The sequence below is a fragment of the Numenius arquata genome, chromosome 8, assembly GCF_964106895.1.
Source record: "Numenius arquata chromosome 8, bNumArq3.hap1.1, whole genome shotgun sequence".
NCBI classification, from domain to species: domain Eukaryota; kingdom Metazoa; phylum Chordata; class Aves; order Charadriiformes; family Scolopacidae; genus Numenius; species Numenius arquata.
In genome coordinates this window covers 22,764,610-22,778,633 of record NC_133583.1, presented here as the reverse complement: position 1 = coordinate 22,778,633, position 14,024 = coordinate 22,764,610, and the positions used below count along the sequence as shown (strand labels likewise).

General features: G+C 46.2%; 1 protein-coding gene across 1 annotated transcript in view; it reads right to left on the bottom strand.

Annotated features, from left to right (window-relative positions):
- The window catches only part of FBLN2 (fibulin 2), a 104,826-nt gene extending 91,183 nt beyond the window's left edge, over positions 1–13,643 (bottom strand). The window contains exon 1 of the mRNA XM_074151448.1: positions 13,613–13,643. The gene's annotated coding sequence lies outside the window, so the exon portion shown is untranslated. The remainder of the gene's footprint in view (positions 1–13,612) is intronic.
- Between the last annotated feature and the right edge of the window lie 381 nt (positions 13,644–14,024).

Sequence of the window (14,024 nt, the reverse complement as noted above, 5' to 3'; positions counted from 1 at the left end):
TCACATACAACATTAAACAGCAAAGGCGTGCCACAAACTAGACCATCTTAATGCCTGGCTTTATCCCCGCTTCCATCAGTGTCAGCAGGGTCCCTTCTATTAACTCCAGCGGGGCGTGGGCTGGGCCAAGGGTTTAGAACAGTCACTGAAAAACAAAATTCTGTTCTCACTTACCCTGGTATGTGTCTGTTGTATCTGTATGATATACTTCCTAAGAGAACAGAATTCAATCTTCAAGTTTAAGAGCCATTAAAATATGCCTTATTTTATAGATTTTACACTAATACATTACACTCACTCACACACACACACACACAATATACACACCACTGCTTCACTTACTGGTAGGAAACCCTAGCCAGAAACGAACGGCCATTTGCTATTCCCTTTCTACATCCAAATGCTAAGACATGCAGAAGCTTAATCAATAAAAACACTGGACATAAAATCCTGCTATGAGTATGTATCATTTGAGTCAACATTAAACCAGCCTTCATTTGCCATTCATACAGAGAAACCACAAAATAAAAAAAAAAAAAGAAAAAAGTCTACAAAAAAAAAAAAACACGCACAAAAGAAATCAATATTCCTTAATTGGAAAAAAATGGCACTATAAAATCCTCCACCCAATCCTGGGACTGAAGTGGCACTCTGCCCGGTTCTCTGGGCTTCCTGGGGACACGCAGTCCTCCCTAACATGCAATTCTTGTCACACGCGCCGGGAGCTGCGTGTGAGCTGTGCTCCGGTGCCTCGGTGCAAAATTTACACCCCTTCACTCAGAAAAATACTATACACCGGTGCGTTTCAAAACCCGTGAGTGAAAGAGAAGTAGCTGACACTTACACGCTCTAAGTGGTAAGATCTATCATCTAAAAATTGAGCTGTTTAATCCCGTGAAGTCGTTATTTAAGACTATGTATGGAAGCGTATACAATTATTGCCATCTCTTTGTGAAGCTCTCACATTGCTATAATAAAATCCGCAGAAGGAAAGCACTTTTAGCCCAACCATTACTATTCCCAGAGACAATGCAGATATTTTTCCATCACATCAGATCCTGGCTGGTGGGGGAAGGGCAGGAGCGGCGGGGAGGGGGGAATGCAACTTGAGAAGTGGTAAGTGTGTCAAAATCTAAATTACTTGGAGATATTTTGCTGCACAATCATCCTTTATGCCTGTGCAGCTCAGCTCATATGGCTCACATTCAGCCTGTCACACTGAATCATTGCTACTTCTTGACTTACATTAACAAAAACAAACCTAACTTTCGCTCCAGTCTGTGAGGTAAAAACGCTCTCCGAATTCTCAGTCAAAAGGCCCGAAGCAGCATTAAAAATAATTGTTTTTTTAAAGCAGCTCACTTCTGAGGAGAGGATAAAAAGCAAAAAAAAGTCCGCGAAGAACTGCCTAACAGCACAAACGCATGTGTTGCTTATGGAGTATTTTGCAAAATAAAAAAAACAACCCTGTACTACAAAAAGCTTTGTCCACAAGCAGAGTAGACACAGCTTTAGCAGTCTTAACTAACAAAGCAAAGCTGCCCCGATCTGCATTAGTCTTTAAACTCTATCAAAGTAGATAGTTAACAAGAGCTTTAGAGTCTGCTCAACAGTTAGAAAGTAAATCGAGAAAGCAAAGCACAAAATCGAAGGGAAACACAGCCAGATAGAATCTTTGCAACCAGCAGAACACCAGGCACACAGCAAAGCCAGCGCTCAAACAAAGTTATTTTACGCTTCTCCCAGTAAATCTGCAGCAAGCGCCCGGTTCGGAAGGGTTTGTGCTGACCTGTGGATGTGCAGCAATGCAGATGCAGAGGGTTTTCCTATCACCTTTTGTTCCCAGCCATGTCAGCTGTGCTCTGCTCCAAGTGCTGCTCACACTCCCAAATCCCCTTTTCCAGCTCTATCTTAGGAACTGCCCAGATTTTGTAGTGTAATCTGAGCAGGGAAGTACCATGTGCCTATGATATGGTTAATTCACTTTTTTACCCCCTGCAATGCCTAAGGAAGCTGCTTCGCATTTCAAAGCCATGCCTGAGGCCGCCTGACCCAGGTACAGCTGGGGCAGCGCTGGGGCTGCCTCCTCCACCCAAAGGGGGCGGTTAAAAACTGGTAGGTTCCCACCTACCAAACCCTGGGATGGGGGATTCGCTGGACTGCTGAGATCCTCATCTCCCTTTCCCTGGGGTGCCCAGTGCAAAGGGCATCACAGCTCCCCACACCAAAGGCAGCCAGCTCTCCTTGCTTGGGGCCACCACCACAGTGCTGGGACCTTTGCTGTCCCTATGGACAACACCAAGGTTCTCCACAGAGATGGCACCGGTAAGGCCCAGTGAGGCTCCTCGAGACCAGCAAAGCCTGGGGATCTGATCTGGGTCTTTGGCAACGAAGACATGTCATGGGTGTGCTGCAAGACTCTCATCCATTCCTTTCCAGGTTGCCATCAGCTAAGCAAGAAATAATCTCAATTTCGTCTGTTAACTGAAGAAAGCTTTCTATTACTACTACTACTACAAAAAAAAGGCACCTCTAAACTTTTTTCTATTAATTCTTCAGTTACTATTATTCTATTGTTATTGACCTATTTCTCTTTTGTATTTGCAATCATCATCATCATGCTTAATGATGAGAAGACAACACTTCAGAGAAGAAGGAAATGCCTCCTTTTCCCAAATTCTGCCCAGGGAAGAGTTAAACCAGTTGAGAAGCTGCCAAACACAACGTACACCAGAGAAGGCACAGAGAAGAAGGGGTAGAGTAGTCCTCAAGTTCTGTCACTCCTGCTCCTCCAGCCCCAACCACATAATCAGGTCCTAAGCGTTGCCCACCAAACCCTACGTGATGAACAACCAGCACTGATCTGGTGTAGGCTTTTCCTGAGTGTTTAGGTCTTGAAAAGGCTAAAATGCAAACTGTCAACAGTTGTGCTTTTCTCCACCTTTCTTGAAAGCAAATTCCATACAATCCCAACATCAATATCAACAATGTCTCAAACACCGCTAAGTCAAATTGCACAGAGGGGCTGGAGGAGCCCCACTTGGCAAAAAAAAGGGAGGTTTCCATTACTCTCTATTACAGATGGGGGAAGCAGCTTTTAAACATCTGCGAAAGAGCCCCTAAAAGAGATTAAAGGGGAGCAACAGTCAGGGATCTGGGCATGTTTAGTTTGGAGAAGAGGAGGCTGAGGGGAGACCTCATTGCCCTCTACAACTACCTGAAAGGAGGTTGTAGAGAGGTGGGTGTTGGCCTCTTCTCCCAAGGGAATAATCACAGGACCAGAGGAAATGGTCTGAAGTTGCAGCAGGGGAGGTTTACATTAGATATTAGGAAGAATGACTTTACTGAGAGGGTGGTCAGGCCCAGGGAGGTGGTGGAGTCGCCATCCCTGGAGGTATTTAAGAAATGTGTAGACATGGCACTTCAGGGCATGCTCTAGTGCCCAAGATTGTTGGGTTGTGTCTGTTTGTGGGTGGGTGTGGTGTGGGGTTGTGGGTGTTTGTTTTGGTTTGGTTTTGGTGTTGGTGTTCTGGGATTTTTTGGGTGTAGTGTTTTTGTTTTGGTTTGGTGGGGTTTTTTTTTTGTTGGTTGGACTCGATGACCTCAAAGGTCCCATCCAACCAAAAATATTCTGTGATTCTGTGAAAAGGAAGGATCTAAGACATAAAGATGGAAGAAAAAAGAAAAGCTTCAGGGGAATTTTAACTCTTGGCCAGAAGAAGGCAAAGCAATTTCATGTAAGGAACCTGATTTTTAAATTGTTTGCCTTGTGAGTAACACCTGCAAATACCTTGTGTGGGATTTCTAATGATTGCGTTATGCATCTGCAGAGCTTTTCCTTCTTCAAACTCTAGACTTTTGGATAAACCAGTTCATTCTAAAGCAAAGGTGCTAGTTGTATCTTCCCTGTTGCATAGTTAACTAAAACCTGTTACGTTTGAAATCAGCGCGTACATTAAGGTAAAACTAGAAATAGTGTACTGTATAGTACTATTTCAGAGAAAAATACACATTCTTCAATGATGAATTCAAGATCTCAGCTTGGAAATTTGATCTTGATCAGTTATAATCATGATTGCTTACAAAAAAGTAACAAAAAGGAAGTGAAGTGAAGTGATCTCAAAGGTTAGGAATTACGGCCAACAGACGTCTGGCTGGCTGCGTTTGTGTCCACAACTTGTACCTCTGCCAGGCACAGGCATCACCTCCGTTGCACCCTGGGCAGCGCTCCATGGTCCTCACCCTGTTGACGTGGGACTCTACGCTCCCCCATCCCTGATTGTGACCCCTCTGATTTCTGTGCACCCCAACCCCCCAGGTCGGGGCCGGGTGGCGAGGGCTGCACAGCCAGGGCAGGTCACCGCTCACCGCAGGAAGCCAGCTCTTCACTGCTTAATTTCATTAGCCTGTAGAACAGGCTGTAATTTGCTGAAATGATGATTAATCAAATCTTATTTTTCTCTAAGGCAGTTAATGAACAGCCAATTAAGTGTCTCAGTAATTCTGAAATAACAAAGGAATACAAAAGTGACAACTAGCAGCTACTTAACAGCACAAGCTAGCACCACAGTAAAAGCCAGCCCAGCTGAAAGGGCAGAAGATACGTGACTAGAAGATCCTTTCAGCCACACCATCCCAACGCCAATATTTATTTTAATGCTTCAGACAGTCCCTTAGAGCTCAGAGGCCCCGCACTGGGCTCTGTTCTAGCACTGAGTGTGTCAAGTGTGGGTGCACCATAGAATCACAGAACTGCCTAGGTTGGAAGGGACCTTTCAGATCATCTAGTCCAACCATCGCCACCCCCACCACCCCCAGTGCTTGCTCCCACAGCTTTGCTTTTTTCTCCTGCACCCCAGGCTGTAGACACCCCCTTGCCCAGCTGCAGCTCTGCAAAGGGAACCCACCACTGCCTCCAGCCCATCCCCTGTGCCCATCGCTGCTCCTCAGGCCCATGAACGGTGAGGAGGGCCAGGGAGCACCGGCAGGGGACAGGTAACTCTAGGAGAGAGGGAAGGACACAGCTATGGCAGCCCAACATCAGCTGGAAGAGCCCAGGCATCTGCAGCCTCCCAGTTCAGCAGGGCAGCGACTGTCTATCTTGTGGTTTAGTTCGTATCTTTTCCAGACTCCAAACAAATCCATGAAAGCTTAATTTTGATCATATAAATCAGGATAAGGCAAAGTTATATAAACACAACTTAGTACAGTACCCAAAAAACAAGGAATGACATTTTTCAAAGAATCCATAATCTTGTTTTTTTGAAGTATTTCTTCAGTGGGAATTGTGCTGGAGCAAAGAATGCAAATCTTAAAAGCTTCCAAGAGGGGGTCATGTGAAATTACTCTATTTCAAGATTTTTCCAAATCACTAACATTTCGATTTTAAATGCATTTGTAAGAATCTGCCAACAAACAATTTTTCACGATCAAAAGAGGCTATTTTTTGCAGTTTTTGACTGTCAGGCTTAAGAAAAAAAAAAAGCTTTTGTAGAGAACTTATGCCACTTCTGTAGAAACTTCTGCAATCGACAGTGACATAGCAGATTTTTTCAAATAAACCCCAAACCCCTCAGAAAAGAACAAAGAACATCCTTTGTTTCAGACAAAGAATTTCAGGAGAAACCACAAAATGTTCAAGCAAAACATTAAACATTTGATTTTCCACCCATTTTGCCAGCAGTCTGAGTTTTCCCATAGTTCTAGTATCAGTGTCAATAAGGAGGGGAGGTAGGTCAGAGGGACTACACTCACTCTGCCACTTAAAATCTGTGCTAATTGAATGAGGATGAAAACAGGATATCATTTGCAGAAAGTGTTTTCTTTTAATGAGGAAACGAGACCTACTTAATTTACCCATCGGGGAAAAAAAATGCCATTGAAAAACAACTAGAAGTTTTTACTAGTATTACCACTGGTAATGCTCCTGCCCCAGTGCTCGCCTGCAAACACCTAGCTCTGCACCCCATCCTAGTGACAAATGGGGCCCAAACAGATGGATGCTGCTGATGGCAGATGTTACTTAGTCTCTTTAAATGAGCTTTAGAAAAGCAGTCTTAAAAAGAAATGGAAACATCTCATTTTAAACCCAGGGAGACTATTTCATTTAAAACACACACACGCTTGCCTGACACACTTCACTGCCTATTTTAGTGCCTTTTTTCCAGTGTAAAGATATCTCTCAATCATGGCAGCACCTGGAACATCAGTTGTGTGTCAGAGCAACACAGTGCCCGGCAATGTGGTATTTCCAGCCTCAGAGACCTGCAACCACAAACTACAGAAATGCAACCAAGAATTAGAATTAAATACGTGAAACCGCCTAGTCTGGAGGTGTGCTTCATCTTCATGATAAAGATCATAAAGTGCTCATTTATTTTTTTCACTTTTTACAGAAGGAGAGATTTTCGTAAATTTAAGTATATACCAGTGAGTTTCCTTTTTTATTACTAGCATCTTAGTTCATTTTGTTTAAAGGTAGGAATAAAATTGATGCACTCAAGTTAACCTGTTTTCCCAGACTGAAGAGACATTATTACATGTTCATGTTCTTCTACACATCCTAAATATTCAGACACTTGCAACACCCCAGGGTATAATGTACTATGTCAACCCTTTGAGAAGAATGCAGAAATCTTAATAAAAATGGAGAGAGATTGCTTATCACACGCCCTTGCTATTAATGTCTGCATTTTAGGAAAAAAAAAAAGACAAACCAAATTATTGCAAACATTCTCCACAGTACATATCCTTATGGCTATGCAAGCAGCCATGCCAGGAACCAAAAAGCATGCCAGAAGGCAGACTGTATTTTTGCTTTTGCTCTCAAGGCACACTGTTATGTCGCAGACCACACCGCGGTTCCTCTTACTGAGCAGATCCATTTACGCTATTTACCAATTCGGAACTGAGGGGTAATCCCCCAAATCAATCTGCTCTGTACAGTATCAGATTATATCCTTTCCAAGCGGCCATCTAAGTTTTATACATTAATCATACCCAGCCTTTCAAGATCATCAGACGGTATGTCACACTGATTACATGACCAAGCCCCATGCATAAGGCAGATTAGCTTAGAATAGGAAAACATGACATGCTACCAAATGTAAGCGTTCTGGTAATGAAAACTGAGTAAGTAAAAAAAAAAAATCCTGAAGAGACCTGGTAGAGCCACTGGGCTGCCTCAGCAGCTCAGTAAGAAAGATGTTCTCCTTCAATAATGACTTCAGTAGGCCATTAGTGAGGCTGGGGTAACTATACCCCCTCTCCTCCAGCTGCCTGTCCTTCCACCCAGCACCCCCCTTCAGATGGGGCTGCTCTGGCAGCCTCTCACAGTCCTCCCTAATTCACTGCAGGAAGGAAAGAGACAAACCCAAAAGCCAGTGGGATTATCTTCAATAGTCTAATTAGTGGCTTGAGATAATCCACTTGATTTTGCCTAAAGCAAATTAGGAAGCGCTCATGTGAAGGACGGAGCCAGCAGATAGGTGGACTGGTACCTCCTGCCAAGAGGCAGGGACAGCAATGGGAGGCAGGGACCAGGCACAGCCGATACTGGGGGAAAAGGTCTGGCAGTGGTCAGAGGGGTGGGATATCTGCACAGATGCCCACCCTGCACCCCAGCCTCAAGGGGTTTCAGAAGGTGCAAGCCAGGTCCAATAAACTCTGCCCAGCAGAGCTGCTAGCATCTTCTCTGCCAACTCCATTAAAAGCCAGTAATACATCCTGCAAAGCAAAGCTATAGTAAAAATAAAAAAAAATTGGGCTTTGGTATCAGAACTAAAATCTGGCAGCCTGTTCCCATGCAAAATCCATCATGAGTGATACATTTGTAGAGGACAGCTGGAACAAATCCATGACATTTAATGACATGGTAAAAGCAAACAACTTTAAATCATTTGAAATACTACTGTGAATAGATGAAACTTTACAGCGTTCACATGTTACACTAATTAATCATTTCTAAACACTTGTTTTTAATTCTTAAAAAAAAAATCATCTGCAGAAGTGCTTTTTTTTCTTTCCAATTCCAGCCATATATTTAAAGTAGCATTCTCCTGTGAAAAGGTTTCAGGCTACACAACACTTCAGAGTTTTAAATGTATTCTGTCTCTCTCCCATCTAAAGACTCATGACACCAGCAAAACAGTACTTTTCTGCCTTCCATCTTTTTCAAGTAACCTGGCCTGCAAAGCCCAGCACACAGTCCAGAAAAGCAAAAGTCCTGGAAGTTGCTTCTATAAAACACTTCAAAAGCGATTGTCACAACAAATTGCTTTTTAATTTAAATGGGAATTCAAATCTCATAGGCACCCTCTCAATCCCCATCCATGCATGCGCATCCAGTAGCATCCTAAACGGTTCACAAAGCCTCAGGTGAAAGAACGGGTCTGTCCTTCCATGGGTAAAATTGCTGTTCAGTCTGAACCACACAGACACCCTTAAGGAGTTCAGCTGGTCCCACTCCTGATGGCTGCCGCAGAGCACCAGTGACCTGTGAAATTTCCCAGAAAGAACTGCTAATGGGACCTGAGCTAAGAACTGGGGGATAGGTGCCAAGCTGAAATGATTTAGGACAGCACGAACGTGAGCGTAAGGGGCACATCTTAAGCTGATTCTGTCTGACAAACGCGGTTAAGTTGATACTGGACAAATGGCTCAGCTCCCATTTAAGTAAAGCCGGGGGGACATGCAGACAGTCTCTCCTGGACGTGGCTACAGCAGGAGTTGGCTGAAGACCAGCAGCTGGCTGGTAGTCCCCCCACCGCATGTCTGGCAGGAGGGACAGAGAGAACATTCACTGCGCTCGAGCAGACTCAGCTAATTTAGTCAAAAACAAAGGTGGTTTGAGCTAACCTGGCTGACTTGGCAGTGAGGTGAATTAAGAACACCCATAAGACCCCTTCTGCCAGCCCTGCTGGGGATATAATCTTTGCTGGTTGTATTTTCTACTTCCAAAAAGCCATGTATCCATGCCCCAGGAATTGCCTTCTCTCTTTCCCTCCATCACAAGTCTAGACAAAACCACATTAAGATCCGTCTTTGACTATACACGTACAGGTGTAAGGGGTTAGCAGTTACTAAAAAGTTTTGTGGATACAGGAAAAAATGAGCTCTTTGTCTCCAAGGTGTGTTCACTGAATAGAGTCAAGAGTGAAAACCAGAACTGAACTAAAAGAAGCTTCAGGCTGAGGATCAAAAAAAAAGAAGAAATTCCTATCAAAAGAGTTTGAGGTGAGAAGGGACGCTTTATAAACCTTCATTTCGCAAAAAGGAGTGTGTGACATGCTTTTTCTTGACTTTTTTCGTGACTTTTTCTCCCCAGGTTCCCCTGAGCCCAGCCCTCCTCCAGCCCGCAGGAGCGGCGCGACCGTCCATCGCACCTGGGGCTGGACAGGCAGCTGTACCACGGTGGGACCGCCGGCGCAGAAGCACTTCTCACGCTCCCGTCTCCACCCACGGCTCTACAATTCGGGATTCCTGGCACCGGTTTGGACAGCTCGGCAGTCAGTGCCTGCCTTCATTCATAAAACTGAGACCACACTGATGAAAGCCACAGGCTCGAGTGCACCCAGCAATAAATGTCAGTGACATCTCCCGGTCAAACAGTTACTTCCACAGCCTCCCCTACGCGGGAAGCCTGGAGGTCACATCTGGACAATGAAGTCAGGGCGAGCTGCATGCGTGGATCAGCGACAGCGCTTAAACTTCTCCCCAATTTTGGATTCAAGCCACAGAGTTCATTAGCAAACAAGACAGACAGGAATGTATATCTTTCTTAAAGCAGACCAGGAGATGTAATTAACACAGCTTAATTTTCATGAATAATGTATTAGGCTTGTAACCTACAAGAATGAAAAGGTAACTCAAAGGGTCTGGTCTTGCTCTAATCATGTTCAGCAGAAGAAGGAATAGATCCAGGCCACAAGTGAGCTGCAATTTCTTCATACCTAAGTGGGATATATGTTCATTTCAACAGTTTGATTTCTTACAAAAAGACCACAATAACGTAGGCAGGAGAAAACAAACTGCTTTTTGGAAAGCCCCTTTCAGAAGTCTCTTTTAGCTTCTAATGTATATGAATATGGAATCGGAAAAGGACCTCATGGGATATTAAATCCAGGCCCCTGTTATTAAAGACGTGTCATTTCCAGCAAAAGGAAAGGTTAATATTATGCCAATGAGCTGGAAGGAAATCCAAATTCTAATGCAAGAGAATGAGGGGAAAAGCTAAACAAAAGTGAATGCATGAGACCATATCACTATATCAGAGCCTTATTCTAAATACACGGGCTGTTGGTACACCTAAGAGGAGATAAGAGGCAGAATAATTAAGCGTCAAGGTTCTTTCTGCCACTAGGGATCTGCATACAAGTGAGAGAAGAAACACAGTTCAGCAGTTCAGCCCTGGGAGAGGAGAGGAAGGTGAGCTCCCAGCAGGCACAGGCCTCTCCCAGGGCAGTGTGAGGCCACCTGAGATCAAGGTTGCCCCATGGTCAAAGACTCGTGGAAGAAGCAAGCAGTCCCTGGCAGCAGCAGCAGTCTGGTTTCTTCAGGGTACGATGCTGAAAAGCCAGATGACAGTTGTAGAAAAGCATGTGCCCACTGTAAGTCTTTCAGCAGCCACAAAAATCTCTGGATAATTTAAGGGACACTTCTGGTTTTGCTAGAAGCCCTTAAATCCCACCTCTTAGCCACAAGCCAGGGAAGAAACTCCCAGGCGTGGAAAAAATCCCAAAGAACAGTTTGAAAGAGAAGACCAACATTGTAAACATCTGTCATCTCCCGGAATAAAGGAAAGCAGGAAGCTGTGAAAGGCACGGTGGGCAGTAGGTTTGGTTTGGTTCACATGGGATGCAAAATCTAAGGGCAGAAGGATGACAAGGAAGGAGAGGCGAGGTACCCAACGGCCTTCATGCAGGCTTTGAGAACTGAGGGCAGACACCAGACACTACAGCAATGAGAGCCGCAGGAGCCCTTAGAGGTTCCAACACACACAAACAGGGCAAAAAAGCCTAATTTTTAGCACGGAGTGAAAGCAGGTCACAGCCTAGAGATGGGATGTAACTACTAGACATCCTCCTGCGAGCCCAGAGGAATGGACATCCACAGGGCTGGGGCGGTTCTGGCAGCGTGGCAATGTCCTGGCCCCGGCCCTCCTGTTGTTGAGGAACTGTTCAGCAAAACAAAATAATTCCAAAAAGTGTAGTAACAGGGCTGAATACAAACCAGAGAAGATGCCACCTCCTCCCTGCGCTGCTGCTCTACAGCAATCTACCACCAGAGCCAAAAGCCAGCATGGGATGTCTGGTGAGCTTCATCTTGCATGTACGCGGGAATGAAGCTACACTCTTAAGCACTCTGGTGCAGACTCCTGTGCACTCACGGGCCTCTTCCAGCGAGAGAGCAGATCCTCAGGTACATGGGTTGTTGCTCTCCATACAATGTTCTACATGCCGGAGCAGGACAGAAAGTGCTGATGGCACTGGAACGTCACCTTTAATGCCACAAAGCACTGTGGGTCTCACTCATCATCATCCCTGAAAAGCTACCTGCCATAGAGTGCACCAAATTGAATAAAGATGGCTTCAAGTAGACCAGATCTAAATTTAGAAGTATATGTAATGCCATGTTATCCCCTAATGCAACTGAAAAGGAGTTAAAGTGGATGGACAGACAGATGGAAGGAAAAGAGTGAGAGATCTCTCCAATCACAGAAACTGGTTTGAATTAAAAGGAAAACATTTTTCCTGGTATTTAAATACACTGCATGGCTCCAGGTTACCTATTATTTATTCCAGAATAGCTTGCAAAGCAGCTTACGGGAGTATGCCCAGAGCAGCAGTGCCACAGAAGTGGAATCCCTGAGGAGTTACCAGGACTGAAGACCTCAGCTGCTTTGCCGTCGGTTTCTTGTCTTTACTGGAGAAGGTAAAGCTCCAGCCACCACACTGAATGCCATAAATCCGGCTCAGAGCCTTGCCCACGAGAGAGAATACATGGATACCGTTAAAATAACAGGGCTGTCGAAGGATAAGGCAGCACTAGAAAAGGTTTGCCAACACAGTAATGCCAATTAAGGGTGTGACTTCTGGATGACATTTTTACACCAACACCAAGCCTATTAATGCTGGTGTAACTGTCTTCAAAGTCATTTTGAAGGCCCAGCTGACTCCATTTGGGAAAAGAAAGAGTTGAAAGACCCTTTTTTGGCATCAATAGGCCCCATTCTGCCATTAGGAGAAAACCTTTCATATTAAAAATAGTTTCATCTGTTCTACTAGTAAGGGTGTTTTATGTCTAGAAAGCTCTATCTTTCTCAGATAAATTTACACCCATTTACCACATACCATAAGCTCTAGTTTTTCTTGTTAAATCACAGTCTAACCAAGTTATAAGTAAATCCATGTTTATGCGATGTGCCCATACACTCCCTCTGCAACCAAAAGGACATGGACGCCTAAAACAAAGACGTCCCATGAGGAGAAGCACAAAAGGATTCAGGTGCAGATGGTCTGTTAGAAAACCACCGGAACAGATACAGTCTCAAGCACCACCTCTCTACTCATCACCTATGGGTGCAAAGAAACAAAACACAGTACCACTGTAACTCAGCAACAACAACATCTCTTCCTGCAGGCTCAGAGAACAAGCGTGGTGCCTGTAGGCTCCAAGGACCTTCATGCAGGTGGTACAGACCATGCACCCAACACCACCTCCTCTGGCCCGACTCCCCGCGGGTGGCTCAGCTCTGAGCGGACCCACAGACTCCAGCATAAGCCTTTGAGTGACAAGAGGAAGAGATAAGGTGAGGGGAGGTGTGGGGGTAGAGAACAGCCTGGCTCTCATTCAAGCCCCCAAAACACCGGGAGCGTTTCTGCTTCCAGGGGCTGAATTTCTCCACTGATCCTGCAAGTTTGCTCCCCCTAAATCTCCCCGACACAGCCCCCTGCCACGGCAAGTGTTCGCACCCAGCATTGCTCACTCCAAAGATCCACGCAGACCAGCAAAAGCAGGCAGAAAGCATTTCTCCCGGTTATCCCATGCACTTTTTCCTCTTCCTTTCAAACTTCCCGTTGGTTTTCGTTAAGCCCACATGAGGCGAGCAAGCCTGCACAACTTGGAGAACGCCTTTATGGAACAATTTTGCCAGATTTCCCCCCACCTCCAAATGACATTTGATTTGCAAACACTCCCACCGAACCGCAGGCTGCTCTCGCCTCCACCCAGGGAGTTGTTTTCAATAAAGCAACAGCTCTGAAACATCTACAGCAACTTTTTTTTTCTTTGACAATTTGCCACTTTCAGAACAAAAAAAAACAAAAAAAAAAAAAAAAGAAAGAAAAAGAAAAGGAGAAAGAGAAAACAGCGTAAGGAACGTTTTGCCTACTTGTCCCAGCAGCCGGGAAAGGGCTTTGGATCGCGTCCCCCGCACCGAGGGGCTGCAGCCGGCTCCGCTCCGCCCGGGACCGGCACCGGGACCGGCGGGCGACCCGGGACCTCCCTCTGGGCTCCGCGGGGCCGGCGGAGCGCTGCACCTCGGCGGAGCGGAGCGCCGGGGACCGATCCGCTCCCGCGCTCCCCCCGCCGCTCCGCCACCGCTTGCACTTACCGCGCTCCTCCGCGCTGCTCCGCTCCGCTCCGCGGGGGAAGGGGCAAGGGGACCCCGGGAGCCAGAGGGAGGGGCCGGAAAGCTGCGGCGGGGCTGACCGACGGCGCGGGGTGTTTGTCTAACCTGACACCGGGGGCTGCCGCCGCCGCCGCCGCACCGCGCCCCGCACCGCGCCCCGCACCGCGGCTGCCCGGCCTCAGCGCGGGCCGGGCCGGGCCGGGCGGGGAGGCGAGTGCCCGCCGCCCCGGGGAGCCCTCGGAGCGGGGCTGGACACAGGGAAACAATGAGATGGGCTGTTCTGTAAGGCTCACGTGGAGGAGAAAAGTCTGCATCCTGGATCCTGGGGGTTCCAATTAGGAAGGAGAAAGCGGGGGCTGAAAGCCGAGCCCCACAGCCGCCGTGGGGCAGAGGT